The sequence below is a fragment of the Chroicocephalus ridibundus genome, chromosome 9, assembly GCF_963924245.1.
Source record: "Chroicocephalus ridibundus chromosome 9, bChrRid1.1, whole genome shotgun sequence".
In the NCBI taxonomy this organism is placed as follows: domain Eukaryota; kingdom Metazoa; phylum Chordata; class Aves; order Charadriiformes; family Laridae; genus Chroicocephalus; species Chroicocephalus ridibundus.
Window position 1 is genome coordinate 6,643,015 of NC_086292.1, and position 21,562 is coordinate 6,664,576.

At 41.7% G+C, this 21,562-nt stretch overlaps 1 long non-coding RNA gene across 3 annotated transcripts in view; it reads right to left on the bottom strand.

Moving 5' to 3' along the window:
* LOC134521002 (uncharacterized) overlaps nt 1–21,288 on the bottom strand; it is a 39,023-nt gene extending 17,735 nt beyond the window's left edge. For 2 of the 3 annotated variants that reach the window (XR_010072603.1, XR_010072602.1), the window contains exons 1-7: nt 21,156–21,288; nt 12,704–12,765; nt 12,217–12,337; nt 9,308–9,421; nt 6,406–6,469; nt 3,306–5,740; nt 2,851–2,935 (exon numbers count right to left, since the gene is read on the bottom strand). This is a non-coding gene — a long non-coding RNA (uncharacterized LOC134521002). The remainder of the gene's footprint in view (nt 1–2,850; nt 2,936–3,305; nt 5,741–6,405; nt 6,470–9,307; nt 9,422–12,216; nt 12,338–12,703; nt 12,766–21,155) is intronic. The other variant, XR_010072604.1, reaches the window with a different exon arrangement.
* Nucleotides 21,289–21,562: the final 274 nt, after the last annotated feature.

The window sequence follows — 21,562 nt, forward strand, 5'->3', positions numbered from 1 at the left end:
CTGGGCAGCCCATCCTCGACTGCATGTAAATCACAATCTGATTAGGAAGTGATATATTCATCTCTAACTCCTGCATAAAAGTTATTCAAGTATTTTGACAAAATAAGTGCTGTTTACTTTATACGTTTTCTGCTAATTCTAAAGATTTCTGCAAACCTAAAGGATCTCATGGAATTTACAGGCTTGTGGCTTTGCTATTGAAAGTATAAAAGCATGCTAAATTAAGTTGATTTGCCTGTGAAAGAAACACGTCCATTATTCATGTCAGGGCCCTGTCACATCAAATTGAGGGAGTGAAGAAAACCCTTTTTTATCAACGTTTAGAAGCAAGGAAAAAAACCAACCATTCAGGGACTGAATTTCAATTGGGAGAAAGTCAGCCTGAAAGCAGGGTTAAAAAAAAAAAAAAAAAAAAAAGAAGTTGGGGACATGTCTAATGTTGGAAATCAGCAAAGGGTGGGTTGATTTAACTTTGGCTGGAATCTTTCAAACAGAAAGCCAGGAGGAAACTTAAAGTAGCAAGTAGTACACACAGTCTCAATGTCTCTCGTGTAAACTTGTCAAAAGCAGTTAAGCTAATTCAGATTTAAGTCTTTTCAGACCCCGTTTTCCTTGTTTACTTCAAAATAGTGATAAAAATTGTTGACTAGATAGAGCATTTATTTGTGTACCACTCCTATTTTCATCCACTGGTTATTACACGATTTAATTCTTATTAGCAGACGACGTGTAAGGTTTTTTAAGTTTGATTAGCTGACAGAAAAATTTTAAAAATACTGGTTTAGATACGGCTGTTCTATGGCTGTGCATATCCGTAAGGGTCAAAAATACTTCGGATTGTTTCCTGTGCACTGTACGACACATACTGCTTCGTGTAGCCACAAAATCTCGGGTGATGTTTTTATGACGCAGTGTGACAGGTACAGACAAAATCAATGGCACAGGTACACGTGCCACTTAAATAAAAAACTAATTTGCAGTCTACTAAACTATACCAATATACATAGAGTTAAATGAGAAACTGGAAGGGGAATTGGTTTATACACTCAAATTCTTCTCATTGCCCGATTATAATTTCTCGTGTGGCTTGCTCATTCAGCAAAACAAAAAGCTTACAGTTCCTTCTCACTGCAGTTGGTTTTTACAAGCTTAAAACCAGCATGTTAAGTGGCATTTCACAGTCTTCTGCTTAAAGCCTAATTGGTTTAGACTGGACACCTTAGAGGTATTCTTTAAAAGAAGTCCAGTTTTTACGTGGCTGACATTATTATACTGTACAAAGGGTAATTCAGCAACTTGCTTGCCTTAAGTCACGCTTCTGGGTACCAGGCCTATACATCGTTTCTGCATGAGATTTGTTTTCCTACCTTTTCTTTTTCCCTAACCTCAGAACCCTTGGGTTAACATGTTTTCTGCTTTCAAGCTCTTCTCTGAAAGACACTTCACCACCTCATCCAGGCACTCTCTCATGCTTCCCAACTTCAAAGTCTCAAGTTGGGAAAGCAAATCTGTCCCAAATGCTGGACTCTGCAGCTTCTATAGGACCCTCCGCTAAAGTTAAGTTCTTGTCTTTAATTGAAAATTGCGGCCAATGTAAATAGGAGTTAGTTTGCGGCAAGCTCGCCACAAAAGGAATTACCTCGTGGAGTGGCTGCATTGGGGTAAACAGAGGGGATAAAAAAAAAGAAAAAAAAAGAGAATGAAAAAAAGGCCAGGGGTAAGAGAGAGAGGCATTGTACTGTGGAGGTAGCATCAAGACAAGGATTAATGGCTAGAGGAATTGTATTTTTTGTGCTTTCAGCAACATTACAATCTCCCAAAAGTAAGTGTTACTAATAAGCGGGCCAGGAAAGAAAGGTTAGCGCATTAAGGGAAATGGAAAAATCCGGCTTTGTAAATAACAGAAGATTTTTATTCTGTAAAGACTAAGCAAAGTGTTGCTGATGTGTTTATTTTTAGTATTTACATTTGGGTCAACTAATGAAGTTTGTTATTTCATGGAGCTGACAAGCGATAGGAAGTGATACGTATATACCACACAAATGACATGTTCTGCCAACTTCATTTACTTCCGTGTATCCACAACTTACTTATTTTACAGTACCTACTGGTAAGGAGAAACCCGGTCTGTGTTTCATTGTTGATACGTTATACTGACCTAATGGTGAAATCCAAGCAGCCGGGCTGGAAGCGTGCCAGGCCCTAACAGACCAGAACAAGGAGAGAAGTGGTGGCGGAAAGGAGGGCGGGATCCCTTTTCAGTGCTCAAACCTCTGCTGCCAGAGGTTTGATCAGATATATAATCTGACTACGGTGTTGATACAGGCTCACGCGACATTGCCAGATCTTTGCAGCAACTCAAGAAGACCACGGCAAGAGAAAGTGAGGAGAACGCAGTGGTGTTCCCGTCTCCTTTCTCCCGCTCCCAGGAGGGGGGTGAGTTGGGTTTTTCCCTTGTTGGACTCCCTAAACTGGCTCAGTGAATGGTCAGACAAGCACCAGCATTGGCAGCAGGGAGCGGATGAGAGGAAATAAGATCTCCCTTTTCAGAGGGAGCTACAGTCTTAGTAGCTCAGCTGCGTTATGGAACTGCACCCTGAGACTTACCACATCTGGGCTCCGTTCATAGTCCTTTCCCCCCCGGGTAAACCTGGATACGTCACTTGATATCTTCTCCACCCACAAAATGGGAAGAATAGGTCTTCCTTTTCTTCCAAATTCCTGACCTTTCCTATTTAACCCTAAGCACGGTATGGACACTGTCTTCATGGGAATCCATTCAGCAACTGTGATACATTTTTGTATTAAAATTATTACTATTAAAATGGTTGTTTAAGCACATATACTGACCTCTACTCTGTCTTGAGTAGATCACTTATGCCATCCATCACATCACAACAATCGAAACAGTTCAGCTACAGAAACTCTGAATATTCTGAAAAGTAACAATATGGATATTAGCAGGGAATAAAACTGTTCCATTGCTGTCAGTGTACCTACTGTTGGCTTTGTTATTGTCTTTTTTTAATAATTCATAGTTCATCATATTAAAAAATGCAGTTTTGAATGGAATCCAATGGAACCAGTCTCTAAAAATCTGTGGAAGTATAATTGAGTCTATTAATACATAATGCAGAACTACAGGAAACTGTAACAGGATTCAGTAAAATATACTCTATAATGTTTTTTTCACGTTACATAATGTATTTTTAATAAAATATAGAATCTGTGAATTTAAGAGCACTGTGGATACAAAACAGAGTCATACTGTTTTAAAGCAGCAAATTGCATTTGTTTCTACTCACTTTTCAATGGCTCACAAGTTGCATTGATTAAAAATTCCCTCAAAAGTTTCTACAGCATGAATCCATTGGATGCATCTGTGAGAAACCAGACCAATTAAAAATCCAAAATACGTCCTAACTATCCAAATAAACTAACTTAAAAATGTCGTTATTTTTGAGAGTTCTAAAAATTACTCACTCCATTAAATCCTCTTTCAGGTTTTCCTCTTGGACTTTAATATTTGCGGACTTTTTAACTTGGGTTTTTTTAATAGTATTTTCCTTTTTTTTATTTACTGTCATAGGAACTAATTTAATTGTGCATGGAATGAGACTCTCTCCATGTGTACACAAACACAAATGCCATGCCTTTTAAACTTGGATCAAAATGAAGTCAGAGAAAGAAAAGACTTAGCTTGAGACATTGCCCATCATTATTCCGCTTACTGTACACACTCGGGAAGTTTTCCTGTTCATAACTCAATGTCTCCGGTGCACCGTACCTCTGAAAGATATGCAAGTTCATTTCGGCATTTATCTGCTCTTTTCTCCTCGGGAGTTCAACTGTTTTTCCGCCTGATGGTTAGAATGAATTGAATATTTTGAACTCATCCATCAGATTTGGAAATGATCCCTGAATTGATGAGAGCGTTTAACAGTTAATTGAACATTTCTGTTGTGAACTTCCATTGTTTCAAAGTGCGAAAATGCTGCACCCAGGAACATGGACAAAGAAAAGAGGATCCATGACACGTTCTTGCACCCCAAATGTTTTCATCCTCTAGAGAGCAGCAGGCATTTAAATAACGGGGGCATCACCCTGGTCTCACTCCTGGGTATCGCAAGGGACGGTGATGTGAAAAGGACTTTCACAGGACCTGAGGGCTCCCTTGTTCTGTAGCAGGAAATAATTCCACATTTTTCAGATCCATGTTTTGTTTGTGTTCCCCTCACACAGGCTGCCTTCCCTAAACACACAATTCAGCCGCCTCGCTGCTGCCCGTGCCCACGCGGGACAGATGCTCCTAGTGGCAGCCTCAAATATTGGTCTGCCTGGGTGACGCACGCACTGGTAAACAGCTCATTATAGGCAAGTACATACACATTCTGCAGCCAGCAAGGCTTTCCAAAGGGACCTGATGATGCCAGTAGGCATTTAGTGTTTTAGTAATCGTAATGGAATCAGTATATCCCACTGCCTTCAGTGACCTTGAATATTCACACCTGCAACCGAGGAAACAATAAAGGATTCCGAACTTTTTCCTCCCTTCTTGAGAGGCATGAAAAACTTCATTTTTCACACTTCCTGCTCCGCTATAGAGCTAAAGAGAAATCATTTTTCTCCATTCTGAAACTCCACCAAATTGCGTTATTGTACTTCACCTTTCTCCTTTTCACTGACTTTTGTACAATTCTTTAAGAACATGACTTGAGTTTCTTCATTCATCTGTGGCAAGCCCTTAACTCAGTGTCATTGCTTCCTATCGTCTCTGGCACCCAGCAGGACGTTGGCGGCGTGTCCCACCTCCTGGAGCACCTTTGCCAAGCTCCACTGCCTCTTAACGAGGACCTCCAGAAAGCGCTTTCCTCCTTGCATCTCTCGGATGCTTTTCCACTGCAGAGATGCCTGCCCTGCTTCACTGACAAGCCTAATTCCCTAATTCCTCTTGACCAGCTCCCTTTACTTAGTAGCTTTTTTTTTTTTTTTGCAGTACCAAGATCATTCCTCTGTGCTAGATGGTTAATTAACTCTCCTCCCAGGTTTCCTCCCACGGTGCAAGAGGTCTGGCCTCGGTCCTGCAGCTCTGGCTGAGTAGTCACGTCCCCCAGCCCTGAGAGGTGGAGGGCTGGGCTCAGTTTTCTTTAGAAGATTTCAAAACAAAAATACTTCTTTCTAAACTATATTTCTCCCCCACTGTGGGAAACTGCTGAATATGGACTTTACATTTCCAGGAAGGATAACAATTTTTAGCACAAATTCTAATTCAGAACAAGCTCTGCTCAGCACCAACTTCGTAAAAGGCGTTTGTCCCAGGGCTTGCTGTGCCTTTCAGCCTGTGCTAACAGCCACATCCCCCTCTCCCTCCCGGGTTTCTTATTCCGCCTTCATGTATCTGGCTGTGCCATGACAGCACAGGCATCTGTGCAGTTCTGTGATGAACCAAGCTGCGACATTTATCCAGCTGAAAGAGGATAATTTTGTAATTTTTGCTGGGCTACTTTTCAGCCGGCCCTAGTTGATGATGCGGCTCAGCCAGAGAAGAGGTGGGAATCAGCAGCAGGGACAAGGCGTTGCCTTTCGGCAAGAGTCACCGCTGAATCTCCGCAGAGCACTCACCTCCTGAAGGATCGGTGGAAAGCCAGGGCTCCTCAGGGGAAACCACGCTTACCATGGCCTTCATCTGCTTTCAGACCTTGCAAACACCAGTTACAGCAGATACATCACAGGAATACCCCTAGCAATTTGAAAATTATACTCAAAATCATTCCCAGCCTCTGGCGTCCCTGCTATTACATGTAGAGATCTAGCAACATTAGTACAGTGCACACACATAAACGCACAACAGCTCACCAAAAGAAATACAGCCCTAGAGAAATTGAAATCCATTCACGGCAGCATATTTCTACTTATGCTCAAAACACCCCTTGGACAGTGTCAGAATAATTTCCAATAGGTTATCCATAAGACCCATGCAAATAGGTTGGGATGGTTTGGAGGGGATGAGATTCTGCGGTACAGGAGTTTTCTGTAAGTTTGAAACGGAATCACGGAATCTTCAGAATGGGAAGGGACCTCTAGAGATCATCTAGTCCAACTCCTCTGCTAGAGCAGGATTACCTAAAGCACATACTATAAACACAACTGTTTATTGTACTGCAGTCAGCTCTATCTGGCTAAATTGTATTTCTCTCCACGTGTTAGGCGTTTGTTTTTTTTTAAATACGTAAAACCTGCCTTATTTTCTGATTTTACGCGTTGTTCTTCCCCTTTCCTCTTCCTACTCTCCGCCGCAAGCAGCGCTGCCCCGACGTTCCCCCCAGCGCTGGGCCCTGCTCCCTCTGCCGTACACGCAGCAGAAACGCCAGCGGCTTTTGTTTGCCCGAACTACCGGTTTCTTACCCTTCAGTACACTGGTCTGCTGGTGCCATCCCTCTAGCTGTCTCGTGTTTTGGTCCGTACGGTTCTGTAGAGAAATATTCGGCGGATATTCAACCAGGATTTGATAAAATCACTAGAAATTTCATATCGAATCAAATGTGTACGTGCAAGTCCCGGGTTTGACTACACGTACAAGCAGCGTAGAGAGCTTTAACCTAGCTGAGATTGTTGGCTGAATACAAGTTATCAACAGGGAAAGACGCTTTTAAAAGTGTTGTTTTTAACTATGTTGTTGTAGAAATCTGTAGGAATCACATCTCCAACTTCAGCAGGGTGAAAGGAGGAGCACTTTGGAAAGACTTTGCCTAGTGAAGTCTAACTGACCGACTTACCCGGTCTTACCCTTGCTGCCTTACATCCGCTCTGGTTTATGCCGGAGACTGGAAACTCCTTAGAACTGCAAATGCCCTCCAGCCCTTGGCATACCCAGCCTTTAAATCTGAGCTGTGTCTCCCATAGCACTAACAGCAAATGTAACGAGTCTTAAGTAAGGAGCAAAAGCAGCAATGGCAAGTTCATCAGCTGGAAGCGACAGAGAAAGGGAAAGACGGGGCAGGAGGAAATTTCTAATCAATCACAGGCCAACAAAGATCGACTGAAGTGATGCGGCTGCCAAAAAAGGTGAAGGTGAGCACAGGACCCAGCTGGGGAGGGCTGTTTGCTGGCTGTTGGGAGGGACTGGTACCACCACACAGGACACCACTGCGACCGCAGCAGATATGACTATGACCCGTTCTCTTTAAGAAAGACCTAAATCAGGGCAAAGAAATAAAATATAGCTTTATCCAAGGAGTTTAAAAGAATGTCTTGCAGATTACAACTGAACTGGGGTACAAATTGTTTTTTAAAGAGACACACTACAGGTAAAAATAAGGGAGAGCAAAGGCTACTTCAGCTGAAAGACAACCTGACACAAAACCAAATTAACTGCTTGTGAGGAGTGACAAGGTGTAGGGACTTAGCACCCTGTCCCCAGAGGAGCACCCTTATTACTGTGATCATTCCTTCTTTCTCTTTTTCTGGCCCTGGGAGTTTTCACTCCTTTCTGCCCCATGGCACAGCTTCAGTTGAAGCACTGAAGAAGAGCCTTATCCAGAACAGCCTCTGGGCACAATTATGTTTGAAATCTGCCGGGATGACAACCAGTTAAACCCAGGTATTGCATTTGCGGTAAAGGTTGTGGCCGTAAGACATTGCCTGTGATCAGATGCAATGACACCGATGTTTTCCAGCAGGTTAAAACCACAGGCTGCACCAGGTAACCTGAAGAACGGCATGGTGCCACTCAGCGTTGGTGACCATTGGGAAGTCAGGAGTGCACAACATCACAAGGGCAGAGCTTCTCCCATAGCATTGCTCGGTAGGGACACAGGTATCACCACCTTCAAGTTTCATCTCAACTCGTAATGAAAGAAAAGCAAAAAAAAAAAAAAAATTCCTCTCTATTTACAGTTTCACAAATAATAACAAATAGGTAAAGTCCCAGATGATGATTCACTTACGGCATTGTCAGCATTGAGATTCAAACATAATGAATCCCACCATGAGGCTGCCTTAAAATTAATTCTTTCAAGGACTGCTTATTTATAAAGTTGCTGTTCTTTTTGGCATCCTACTATTTAAAATACCAGCGTGTATTTTGGTCACAGGACCCAGCTTCTCTTTGCAACTGTGAATTGCTCCTAAAAAAATCTCCACATTATAGAAAATTCCCTGATGTCATAAACCAGTTAACGCCTACAATTTAACAGTAATTCTTCCCCAAATTAAAACTAAGTGCTGTATACTGCATTGAATCTGGTTACCATTTGTGAGCTAGTGGTGCTAAAAAGCACACAATAAGAAAATCAATGCAATAACTAAAATGATGAGATTTTTCGTATCCAGGCAGAGTGAGGTTAGATGCTTTAACTCCTACAGCTTTTCTGCTAGCAGGTCTAGAGCAGCGCGCAGGCGGAGGGCAGGAGGTGTTTGCAAGGCTGCCCGGTAAATACGTCCCTGACACTGCTCTTCCTACCACCGAACGCGAGATACTGATGGATGGTTATGACACAGTGGATGTGGGAGTCTGCGCATATCCAGCAGCTCCTGTAACGACATAGCTTCAAGCGCTGTAAATATCGGTCCAACCCCCAAGTGCTTTAACAGGCTGTTAGAGGCGCTGATTACACAACAGATTACTTCAGACACCCTTGAGAGTCATATCATCTAACAAGATATGAGGCGCTGAGGGGAGGAGGGGCAGGGTTTACACAGTGACGCGCCGCTCTACAGGGGCCATTGAGAGATTTGACGATATAAAGGCTGTGAGTGGCTTTACAGATCGTTCAATAAGAGCCTCAAAAGGTATTCTGTATCTTTATGCATATACAAATATTTGCAGATCTTTTAAAGATCAAGACTGTCGTTATCAGTTTACGTGCTATATATTGGCATTATCCAGCGTGACCTCAGGAAAGCCGATGCTCTGCAGCGGTAATGCCATGGTATGTTCAGCTCTGCTGGATCTCCATAGAGTGGGCCTGGAATGCATTGGTGAACAATACCCAGGACTGCACAGAGCAAAGAATGAAGGGCAGCAGAGTTTGATAACCACATTAAAGCCCTACCAACATCTGTTCAAGCCAAAGACAACACTATCTCCAGGAATTAACCTTCTGAACCACTTAATCATTAACCTCAGCAGAGAGAAAGTTAGACAACAAGAGCCTATTTGTCAGTAGCCCCTCAGAGAGATGCGGCGGGCAATATTTTACTGAGAACAGCGTGAGAAGGGCTTGCCCAGCTTTATAAATTTTAAACACAGAATATATTTGTGTGGGAAACAAGGAGACAATGGATGTAAATAAACAGCTGATCCTACCTTGAAGCCTTCATTCATTTATCCTGTTTAAAGTGGCTTGACTGGTTTGTCCTGCGTTGTGCAACATTTCCTCTAAACGAGTAGAGATGCTTCAGTTCTTACTCAGAAATATTCCTGGTTGTGGAAAGATTTACAAAATGGATAGGATGTTACTATTACAAACTTGCACCCGTATCCCCAAGTTTTCTACTGAAAAACAAATAGGGGACTATTGCTTTGCAAGAAGCAGTAGAGCTAGAGCAGCACAGCAGTTTTGTTTAATAAGTATTTGTCTATATATACTGTTTGACTTGTGAGCTCACCCGTTAAGTTATTCTGCTATAACCTGGCCAAATGCCCTCCCTTCACACAATTACAGTTGTTAGAGATTTTGTTTCTTTTGGTTTTGATTTTGTTTTTCAAAGGAGGAAAGGGCTTTGGTTTCCTCAAACTACGGTAGCCCAAATTTGTAGCAAAACTACACTGCGGTGTATTGGGGCTGACAGTTTATTTCTCTGGACCTCACGTAATCATTTACCAAGGGGGTGTAAAACACTGCCACATAAGAATGATGCTGTTTAACACCCACTTTGCACCAACCTCAGTGGCCACACAAGGTGTAGGACAATGCGTAATGAGGGCCCATATGTCTGCTTAGATATCGCCACAGTTGGAGGGGGGAAAAGAGAAGGGCGGGGGGGGGGAAACCACAATTGGGAAGAGGACTAACCGAAGGGCTGCAAACAGCAATCTGCTCCAAAACAGGAGTTATATAGCAACAAAACTGGATTATGCTGAGAAGGGCCCAAGGTCTTTACCCATCAGTGCAGGGAACAGGAAGCAAGTTGTAAGGGAAAAATCACTTGATTAAAGTATATTGTCCAGGTGACAGACTGGTCCCTACCGTCCACATGGGGGGCTCCTGTCTATTACTACTTAAACTGCCCTACTTAAAAGAGAATTATGATGTCTCTGGTGGGGGAAAAAGGGATGGTCTAACGCCAAGGGACGTGGAAGGAAGATCTCAGCCATCTGCGATTTTGTCTGGGTTAGCTTTCTCTTGGTCAGCAAGTTGCACTGACTCCGTACAGAGCCTCACGTACGTCAGAGCCAGCACAAGGGCAGGATCACACAAGAAGGGACAGAGACCCACTCTTCCACGCAGCAGCAAGACCTTAAATCAGCTCAAACCACAATGTATAACTTCACCATTAGGCATGTGCTTACAAAGCAGATCTGTAACTTCATCAAAAAAGATCAATAATGCTTCATTTTTCAATAAAAAACACGTTATTAACACCCTTGGTAGAAAGCCCATGGTTAAATGGGCATAGAAACTGAATTACCCACTCAGATTAGGGGTCGGACTGAAGAAAGCGTGGACTGCACCCGGTCTGGAGGCACCATTCCTGTCTGCCTTCCCCTCCCCGTGCCTGTCCAGGCTCTACAGTCCAACAGGAACCTACATGTTACACTAGGCATGAATTTCCCCCCCAGCTCACCTAACCTTAATGCTTTCAGCATGATTAGTGGTGTTCTGACAAAAAAAAAAAAAAAAAAAAAAGAGCATAATAATTACCTATTAATAGGCAATAATAATTACATAATTACATAATAATTAATTACATAATAATTATCACCTACCTAAATCAGTAAAAGGTAAATAGTGTTGTCTCCCCAAAGACAGTCCCGTTTACAAACACACTGGGAAGATGCTGCTCTGGTCAAGACACCTTGAGGAAATATTCCTCAGACAATTAATTTCTCCAACAGGATTATTCATCATAGTCTATACTGCCACAAATTGATTTCTCAGGGTTTATCATGGTAATTTAATCCTTACTGTTGGCACTCTTCAGAGGCTGAGCTGCATAACTGGTTTTTAAACCACTGTCTGCTGGGAAGACTAAACTGGAGCAGCAGACAAGGCACTCTCCTTTCACTTGGGTCTCTGAGCTCATTAATGTGGATAATTAATTGGAGCTTTGTAGCCCTCCCTTTGTACACCGACAACAAGCAAGTCACAGTAGCTGTACTACCCCCCCCCCTCACCTGAGCACTCTTGCACAGGCACCTGCTGCTCATAATTAAGATCCATTGCCCAAATTTACATATCCTGATTTCTATCACTCAGCTCCTAGAGACAAAGGAAAGCATTTACTGCAGGGAAATGACAGCTCAAATTATGCTTCTTGCGTACGGCTTGCCTCGGCAGCTGCTTATGCTAAAGGGCCCTGACATGAAACACCGGAGTGTTTCTATTTAAAAAGTATATGTTTGGATTGAATTTAAAGAAAAGCACATGGTGATTTCCCCCTTAGGGGGATAATAGTCTTTTCATTAGATAACAAGTGTCAAAAGATGCCATAAACTTCACGGCAGGCTTTGTTAAGGCACAGAGCTCAGCAGTGAACTTGCGGAGTCGCCTTCCCTCCCTGAACTGGCTGCTCAAGCGCCTGCGTCTGGGTTAAGAAGAGCAGACGTCTCAAACCACGCAGGGAAGACCTTACCCTCGGCTCACCTGGGCAGAGGCGGCTGACCCTCGCACCCACAATTCAGCAAGGCTGAAATGGCACGGCGGGGAGAGATACCGTGAAGTCAGTTGAGTCTTTGAAAATGCAGTCAAATAATGGAGCGTGCAGCTCCCACTGGTACTTCAGAGGGAGGCACCTTTCCATGCGCACACCTTTATTGCGCCAGTAACATCAGCTATCACCTGTTCCTCAGGTTTCTGAGCGATGCTAATAGCCAGAATCTCCCGGCAGTAGCTCAAGTTATTCCTCACTACGTTTTTCCTCTAGGTTTATTAGGTCGCTGCAATGCCCTAGAGCAAGATTCAGCTTTCAATGGAAGCCTTTTAGAGTCTTCACTGGGTTTAAATCAGTCATCCAGATGATTAAAATTATTCTAAATCTGATTTACTCACATACCAAATGGGGGCTAACCCAGAACAGCTACCGGGGCAGAACTTCCAACGTCAGTGGGATTTGGATTTACAACTTGCTTCAGTTCATTTCCAAACCTGGAATTCACATTCAAGTGTTTCAGCTCCTATTCAAGAGAAGGAATGAAATTAAAACTATGAATGGGAAACACAGTAGAGTGAATACAGAGGGCCACAGGGTGACCTCAGTACAAGTATCAATGTACGATGTTAATCCAGAGTGATCTGCAGGAAGGGGCAGTGGTGCAAAACCAGATCAACAGAGAGCCCTGGTTTGGTGCTTAGCTGAGGACCAAGAAGAAAAATTGACTTTCATTCCCACTTCATTGTTTGCACTGTGCTTTATTTACATTTTTATATGAGCTAATCTGAAAAGTGATGGCTACGCTTTTTAAAGCGCTGTCTCCACATTGTCCTGGTTCTACTCAGAAAAATAAGATGCATTCAAGACAGAGGACTCTTGAGAGTCTCACCGGGTGTCTCTGAGATTCTTTCCACATGTCCCATTTGGAAGTATTTTTTCTTTCACTTTTTCCTGAATGAAAAAAAAAAAATCAGTTAGATGTAAGATGCATTTTTCTGCTTCTTGAACTTTGAAACAGATAGCGCTTGCTATTACTGGAGCTAGGATGATAAGCTAGATACACCTGAGGCCTCATCCAGCCTCACAGTTCCTCTTTCCTAGGACAAAAGCAAACATCCAGTTCACGGCATCTGAGGAGCAGAGTTCCACACTGAGTTTCTTGCTTTAAGGGAATGTAAAAACGATCTAACATTATAGTTACCTAAAATCACGGCTGTTTCTGAAAATAATACAGTGATGAATATTTGATTGCTTACATTTAAGAAAAACAGAGAAGAAACCAATTTCTAATGGAATTAACAGCTACCAAACTTCATTAAAAATGAAGACACTTCAGAAGTAGACATGAAAATGGTACATTATTCCTTATCTGTGACAGAACTTCAGAATACATCCACAGGAGTACCTGTTCAGCAGCCTGTGGCAAATGAAAGAGACAAAGACAAACATTGCGCTGGGAGTCATTAATTGAATTAATTAACCTAGTGACATTGTCATAAGAAGAATTTATCTGGCAACCAGCAGGAGCAGATCTCCAATCGTTTCACCATGGCTTCTTCCACAGATTAACAGTCGCCCGAGCCCCTGGCAGCTGGCTGTTAACACTGCAAATTATCGGAAATTAATTAGCCAAATGCTGTGCACCCATGTGGATATTTTTGTTTTTAAGTAAAGATTATGAAGCCAATCGCTCGTCTGATGATTCATTGAGAGAAAACACCATTGCTTAAACAAATAGGTTGCAGCATGATTTTCTAATAGCAGAGAGAAAAAAAAGGGGGGGGTGTAACTTACAGCAAACTGTAGTAACAAAAGCCAAACATTTGTAAACAGGAATTAAACAATCGACTCTGAAAACAGGCATACACAAATTAATTCAGAAAGGTCTATTCTTTTTTTTTAAGAATAAAAATAATTCCATTTGCGTACTTTTCAGAATAATTAAGGTTGCTGCTTCAATCTATTAAGCTGGGATTCAACTATTCGGAAGTACTTCTGCAAGGCAGCTTTGTTCATCCAAACAGAAATCACCACGTCACACATGAAACAGGGAATTTTACGGGAACTGAAAAAGCGACATGAAGTGTAGCCTTATTACATTCTGCAACCTCTTGTCAGAGTAACAGGCGCTGTAACCATAGCACTTTGGGAAGACTCCTTTTAGTGCTACAGTGCTTCTTAGGGACAGTCAAGGACTCGTCTAAAATAAAGTCTTAATCTCCACGTGATTTAAAAAAAAGAAAAACAGATTTATTCTCACTCGTGGGTTTCAACTGTTCTCTTTAAAATCTCTTTTACTTCCACCTGACAGTGCTTTATTTGTGTGTTTTCAATGGTCTTGGACAACTCCAGAAAGGAGTTTTTAAACATACAAAACCGACAGTTCATAATCAATTGGGAAGTGTAATGCAGTTATACTTAACAGCCTCCAGTAATCCATGTTTTGGGGGGAGTGGGGTTTACAGAATGCAAGCAATAACAAATTTAGGCCACGAATGCACAGATTCATCTGGACGCAGAGCTGCTGTGAGGTTAAAAGAGGGGAAGGGGAAAGAGAAAAGCAGAAAAGAGAGATCGGAGTGGTGACTAACTTTCTTTGAGGATGTATGGAAACACAGAGGGTCAAGCAGGACGTTGCTGACGCTCAGTACTCTGAGAAGGTGACCGCAGGTTTGAAATAATATCTTCTGAGAGACCCCAAGGGAAACACGACTGGCCAGGTTATCATTCCAGGCTAATGTGATATTCTTCCCTTTGGGAGCTGCAGGTTCAGAGTCTCAGGTTTCCAGTCCCTGGGGGTAGATGTGGCTGCCGAGGGTCTTCCTGAGGACAAGGCAACCCTGTGAGGCGGGAAGGGGCCTCCCGCAGCAGGAATGGATGCAGAGCTGGCCAAAGGCAGCTGGGGCAGCGCAAGGAGAAAGGATAGGTGATGCTCACCTCTCCCTTAGCGAAAGCAAAAATATCCCAAAAACAAGGAGCACTGGCACTACCTGGGCCAAGCTACCCATCCCCAGGCATCCTAATCACAGGTAGGGCATGTCACAGACTCAAACCACTCCTTTATGCTTGGCTGAAAATAAAAACTTCTATCTATGGGACAATGTTTCATCCTATATGAGAACAAAGTCCAAATCACAGAAACTCCTCTAAACCAGAACGCTCTGTGCCAGTGCCTGTGCAAAAAATAGGGATGTTTGGAGACAATCCATTGGCAAAGCAGGGGGCTGCAAACTTTGCTTATTCCCTACTCCCAGCTAGCTGGCAGGTTACTTCCACGCCAGGTATGGAGCTAGGAAATGTGCCTATGTGCAGGCAGCCGAAAAGCCTTGCCTGGAAAACATGAAACCTGAAGTTCCCAGACATCAACAACTTCCAGTGCTACTAAAGCAGTCTTAAAAGACTGTTATTTTCTAGTATATTCCCATGTTCCTGCTAGTGCATGTACAGTTACTTGTTAACATGTGTACTGTTCTAATTTTAAACAGCTGCTTCTCTTCCTGTGCTTGACAGGAGGCTTAGGGGATAAACACTGCAGAAGCGAAATAAGAGCCAGCTTCTTGAAAGCCGATACCTTAGCCAGGCTCAGTTTCTTGCTTCTGGAGAAGCTGCTTCATCACAGCATGAATCTTACTGTTGCACGGCACAAAGCATCAACTCGGGGACTCACAATTAGGCTCCTAATTCCACATTTGTGGAACAAAAAAGCAAATAACTCGATTTTTTGGATGTTGATTTCTCATTGCCTGGCTGTAGAAACCTGAACTTTATACCTTTATATCTATAATTGTACCTTTACGTTTTCCTACCTATAAGCTGTTGCCTGCTTAACTCCACTGAGAAAGAATAAGGTCTTGGGAAAAGGCTACAAGGAATAAGATGGCTAAATAGAAAAACACGCACTAGAACCCGAGCACTTAATTATGGGATCATTTTCTTAGGACCTGAAAATTTCTCCTGTAAGACTCCTCAATGTTTTATCATCGCCTACCATAAGCATTAAAAGAATCGAGAGCCAACCTGCCTAAACTCTTCAGGTAATTTTTACTATTTTATCTTCTGGTGTTTGAATTCTCATAGGCCCCTTTCAAGCATTTATCTTCAAAGACTGTCATAATGTCACAATACATAATGTTTTTAAATCAGATTTTAAATAAAGCTATCAAATACCGTAAAAAAAGAGAACACGATTGCCAAAATAAGCGGTAGCTGAACCCATCTAAGCATAAACTTGTTGGACATTTCCAATTATGCAGCACTTCGGGAGAACTGAAAAGCACACGTAGCCTAAGTATGTGTACAAGACTTTACAATATTTTTGTGCTACAGTCTGTGTGCGTAGATGCTCAGGCAAAGAAGCAGTGGAAGAAGGCTGCATTTCATCCTGAGAATAACTTTGGAAGCCCTGTGGAAATTTTGTGTATCGTATCCTGAGCATGGTACTGACCGAGAAGTAAAGAGAACAACTCTCCTGTAAGAGGGGCCTTTTTCCTTCAGCCTGTGAAACTCCTGGGTTTATATTTTTCAGTATTCTTTTGCCAGAGCCGTCTTGTGTGAGTACTTTCAAGTAGAAGAAATCTTCAGCATGTACGATGTGCTGCCATATAAAGTTACAGGGGTGTCTAATTTCTTTTGTGGATCTTGCCAAAAGCCCTCGTGCCTGCGTGTGCATGTGTGCTTGTTCCTACGCTACAAAAGCACTGGTGCTTTGTGTGAAGAGTCTCGTGCTTCTTCAACTCCTCATATCCAAAGAGAAACACTGTTCCCAAAGGCTTTCCCTGTGAAAAGACTGCAGGAACACTTTTTGTATAAGTTTTACTGTGCCCAGATGACAATAGCTTGTATTTTTTCTACATCAGAAAATCTTTTCATGTATTTTCCCTCCCCCTACCCATTATAAAACATATGTTCCTCAGTGCAATGTAAAACAAAACATGGGAAAAGACAGCAGCTTTAACCAGAATTTTCAGAAAAACATGTTTTTTGTTTTCTTGCACTTTCCTGGCTGACTTGTCATGTCAAATAGTGTCAGTCACATCTGATTAGGTGACTTTATGACTCCAAGACATAAAGCTACATGACTGATGCAGCTCGATGCAACGCGCTGCAAGATGACTCACCCTCTGGGAAACTTAAAACAATGCACTTTTCAAAAAGCTTAACCCTTAATGCTCGGAGTCAAATTCCACTGGCACGCTTCCATCATGGTGATATGATAGAGGGTGACCATTGACTTAAAGGTGTCAAGAAGAAGCGTGGCTTTTCAGAAAGTGAACTCATTTAAGTAAAAGGTCTGAAGAATAGGCTGGTGAGTTTTTGACTCGGCATTAACGTACCAGACGGTGGCTCAATACCCCTTATAAAAATTGTTTTCGGTAAAATACTTAATTTTTGATAAATCTAGAATATTTCGCTCAAGATTCTCATGGAATAAATAGGATGGATAATTTCTTTGAATCATTTATCCAGCCCTCCTATTTGCAAAATCGTGTGTACAGGTCATAGATCACATCTCTACTTCGAAGAATTCGCAGCAACGGTCTTACGCATCTGCAATTATTGAGGCACTATAACTGAAACAACGGTAGACAGTTCACAGAGTAATAATTTACAAATCATCATGGTTTTACTACAGCATTTTTTGTCCCTAATTGAGATGTTCTAGTAAAATATTAATTGGATGATGAAAAATTTGTTGGGGGGGAGGTCACATTAATTGGCACCTTACTGTTATTTCCGCGTTTTATTTAAACGCAGTGATAAGACAGAGATGCTCTGAGGTACGTTTTTTGAGGAGAAACATTTTTCATGATATTTTGAAAGTAATTTACTGATTATTTTATGCAGTAAAAAAGACACACAAAGCAACATACACATGGTATTATTCATCAGATTTCTGCTTTTTTTTAACAAAAGCTAGTCCAGATATCTACTTAGATATAATCTAGCAACACAGAAATAATTGTGCTGCATTAAAGTAATACAGGTGTTTTACCTGTAGACAGTAACACATTTCAACATTAGCTATTACCATATCATAAAGTAATATTATTTTCTTGCATTACATGATGATTAGATCTCAAAAAAATCACACTCTTTATCTGAACAATCTTCATTTTAGCTATTTTACCTATTTAAAAATAACCCACCAGTAAAGAAAATGGACCGGGTTGTAATGATATTATTTTGATAATGTCAATGAAATTTTAGCTATGTGTGGAAATATTAAACCATGTCGCATCCAAACAAACAAGGAAGAAATGCAGCAGCAGCCACAAAGGAGCTGCACTTTGCCTTGGAGAGCTCGTGGTGAGCCATGGACACCATCCATCGCCCACTTTGGACCTTTCTGTGAACTTTGGGAGGTTGGACCTCTCGCTTGCCAAGAGCCAACTCCCAGGAGAGTTAAACACACCACCTACCAAAGGCAGACAGCAGTAACGAGGCAGGCATCAGCCCAAAGCTAATCAGCATCGGTTTATCTACAACTTATCCTGTCAGACTAACTCAAGATGAAAAGTTTGTGTGCCGGTGTCTGATGCAAAGTGTTTGTATGTTTGTGATGTTTTATGGGTGACACCTTGATTAATAAACCAGACCAATAAAAATCTAAAACTACGTACATTAAATAGATTAAAAGCGGGTTAAATAACAGGGTTCCACATGTAATTATGAATAGGAATCCTGATTAACAGCTGTTTCGAGTGCAGCCCCTAAGGGTGTCTTCTCTGCTACTTAACATTTCTATCAATGACTTGGGCAAAACAGCAAATACAAAAACATTGTTGATAAAGAATACAGACTGGGAGAATGTTAACTAAAGAAGACTAGACCAATAACACAAAGTAAGCTGCATGGCTTGGTAAATTATGCACAATGAGCAAATACATATTTCAGTAGAGCCCAAATATATAAAATCACAAACCTGGAAATGAGGTGTGCAGGCCACAATAACAAGCTGAGGAATCTATCCGGGGGACAGGCGACTTTGAAAAAAATCCATGGGGCTGTGGATGAAAATTAGTCTCCTGTACAACAGAGTAACCAGGGGGGCCAGTGTAATCTTTGGGTATAGAAGCAGCAGAATCTCAAGGAGCAGCAGGTTATATTACCTTTTTGCCTGGTATTGGTACTGCTCTTCCTGAAATCTGTGCACTGTTCTGGCATTTACAATTCAAAAAAGATACCGGAGAATCCAAGAGTCCAGAGAAGAGGCACATGAATAAGTAAAAGGCAGGAAAACATGCTTTGTGGTGAAAGACTCCAAGACCCCAACCTATTTAGCTCCTTTCAAAAACTGATCACAGCCCCTACACAGTACAAAAGGAAGAGAAATCTGACAGCTGATGCTGCTGTATTTTAGACATAAGATGCAGTGGCTGGATTTTGAAACTTGATAAATTCACATCAACTGCAAAGTTCAGACTTCACTCTGAAGTTGAGCTAGTAGAAGAACAGAGTAAGTGCAGAGAACCTGTAATTTATTTTTTTTTTCACTCTGCATGAATAGTTCTGTAAAGATGATATTCTAGTGAACCACAAGTACTGACCTTGCAGCAACAATTCATAGTGGAGTCCCACTGCTTAGGTTATTCAGGAAGTTAAGTTAGATGACCACAATCATCCCTGTTGACCTTCAAATCCACAACACTAGCTGAAGATTAGACCCTAAGTCTGGATCTAAAAATAATGCTCACATTCAAGGCAGCTAGTCACTAGAAACCACTCTAAGAACCATCTTCAGTTTGAATGCTATTGAGCATGAACTCCAGTTTGTCCCTTGCAGCCGTGAGTTGGCTAAAAAATCCTACGCAAAAGACTGACAGAACATTTTCACCTCTACATGAGCTGCACAAAAGGCTCAAGAACAATTGTTCCAAGTGGGAAGGGGGAAATTGGAACAAGGGAATCTTATGAACCTTGCACTATTGATTAGCTGCTCTCAGCTAGGACAGTATTAAATACTGATGGACTATTGGCTATCACTGCTAGTCAAGGTCGCCATGTGCACTGGTGCAGAATGAAACAGAAGCATATGACACTTCACTGAAGAGGAGACGATTTATAAAACTATTTGCTGAAAATGAGTTGCATTCAGTTATTAAAATTCAATCTGATTTCTTGTAACTGCAGAATTTATTTGGCGCTGCTAGGAGGACGGGAGTGAAAACCAGCCACGAGTAACTTTACTTGCATTTATTCTGCTATTCTAACATGAAAGGTGACTGGGAGTTACCCCAGCATGATGCCATCCGTATTAGTAAAACTGCTATAGCCCTATGATATGTGAAAGGAGACACTGATTCAGCTGTTCATTACTCCACTGTACCACTCTCTTATTTACTCGCATTCTTAAAGTAGGAATAGGAAGACTGAGATGCTGTACGCAGGCAGACTCCTACGCAATTGCAGCCTGAGTGCAAAAAGACACCGCATGATAAATTCCCACCTGCATCAAACACTCTTATCTTCTTCCCATTTCTTGTGCCCTCTCCCACTCACCTGGAACTGAACACTTCCCCTTTGTCTTAGCTTATCTTGAAAACAAGGAAATACCATGAGTTACATGTCAATATGACCTCTGTGAACTAGGAAAAAGCTGTCTAATGTAATGCCTTGTAGCTCCATTAAACCAATTAAAGATGCATCTTGAATTCTAGCAGTGTTGGGAAAAGAAAATATGCTTTAGGCTGTGAGTTTAAAAAATGTAAAGAGACTAGAGATAAAGACTTGCTCTTCTGCTCAGAGATCCTTCATAAGAAGAGCTTACACAGGAGTTTCCCCCAAATTAGCTTTAAACTTTGTTTTTTCACTTATTTAATATTTTCACTTTGCATATATTTCATGGATTAAATTGAAAATGTTAGCATTTTAGGAAAGCTGAAGGTTAACTGGGGAAATAGGAAACAAAATGGTTAGGATTTTTCTTTCCATAGTTTAGGAATTAATGAAACAATAAGCAAGATGACACATCTGTATTTATGGGATTTCCTTTGCCTTATGAAAGTACAAAATCCTTGCCCTGTGGAAGACTGGGGACGGAGTTTTGCCTTTAGCTTTCCCCTTATACTTCCGTATTAGGCTACACCTTTTGACCAGAAAAAGTTAAGATACATTAAATACCCTTCTAGGTCAGAGCAGATCCCTGTACATTCGATTCATGACTGGGCTTCCCACATTGACCATACTGCAGCATGTAGCAGCGCAGATCCAATGCGGAGCAGCAAAGACAGGACGCTGGCTCTCCAAGGACATCTGAAAAGGTTGTGCAATCCCTGGACTGTGCAGAAAAAATTATGAAAGAGCTGTCTTGAATTTGCTGGTCTTCCACAGTTGGTACTTACCTTTGAGTGGAATCAGCACCAGACTAATTCTGTGTGAAGCCAGGGATGGCCAAGTCTAAGGAGCACTAAGGATCCAGACGAAATCTCTAATTTAGATCCATATTTGCCAGGAAGGGCCCAAGTTTCCTAATGCTGTGGAGGTAAAAAAGTCACTTTTCATTAGCACATTAAACTAAGTAAAGTCAAACAGACATCAAAGACTTCTCAAGTTCTTTGGAGAATGGAGGAAGACTGTTCCTGCATGGGTCTTGCCCTACTGATGTCCAGACTTGATCTGAAGACAGATGACATTAAACATTTTCACTGGAAAAATGGAGAGACCTTTTCCAGACACAACTGTTGCAGCAGTATACACTATTTTGGTTGGGGATGTCATCTAATTAAATAGATAAACCGGCGTGATCTTT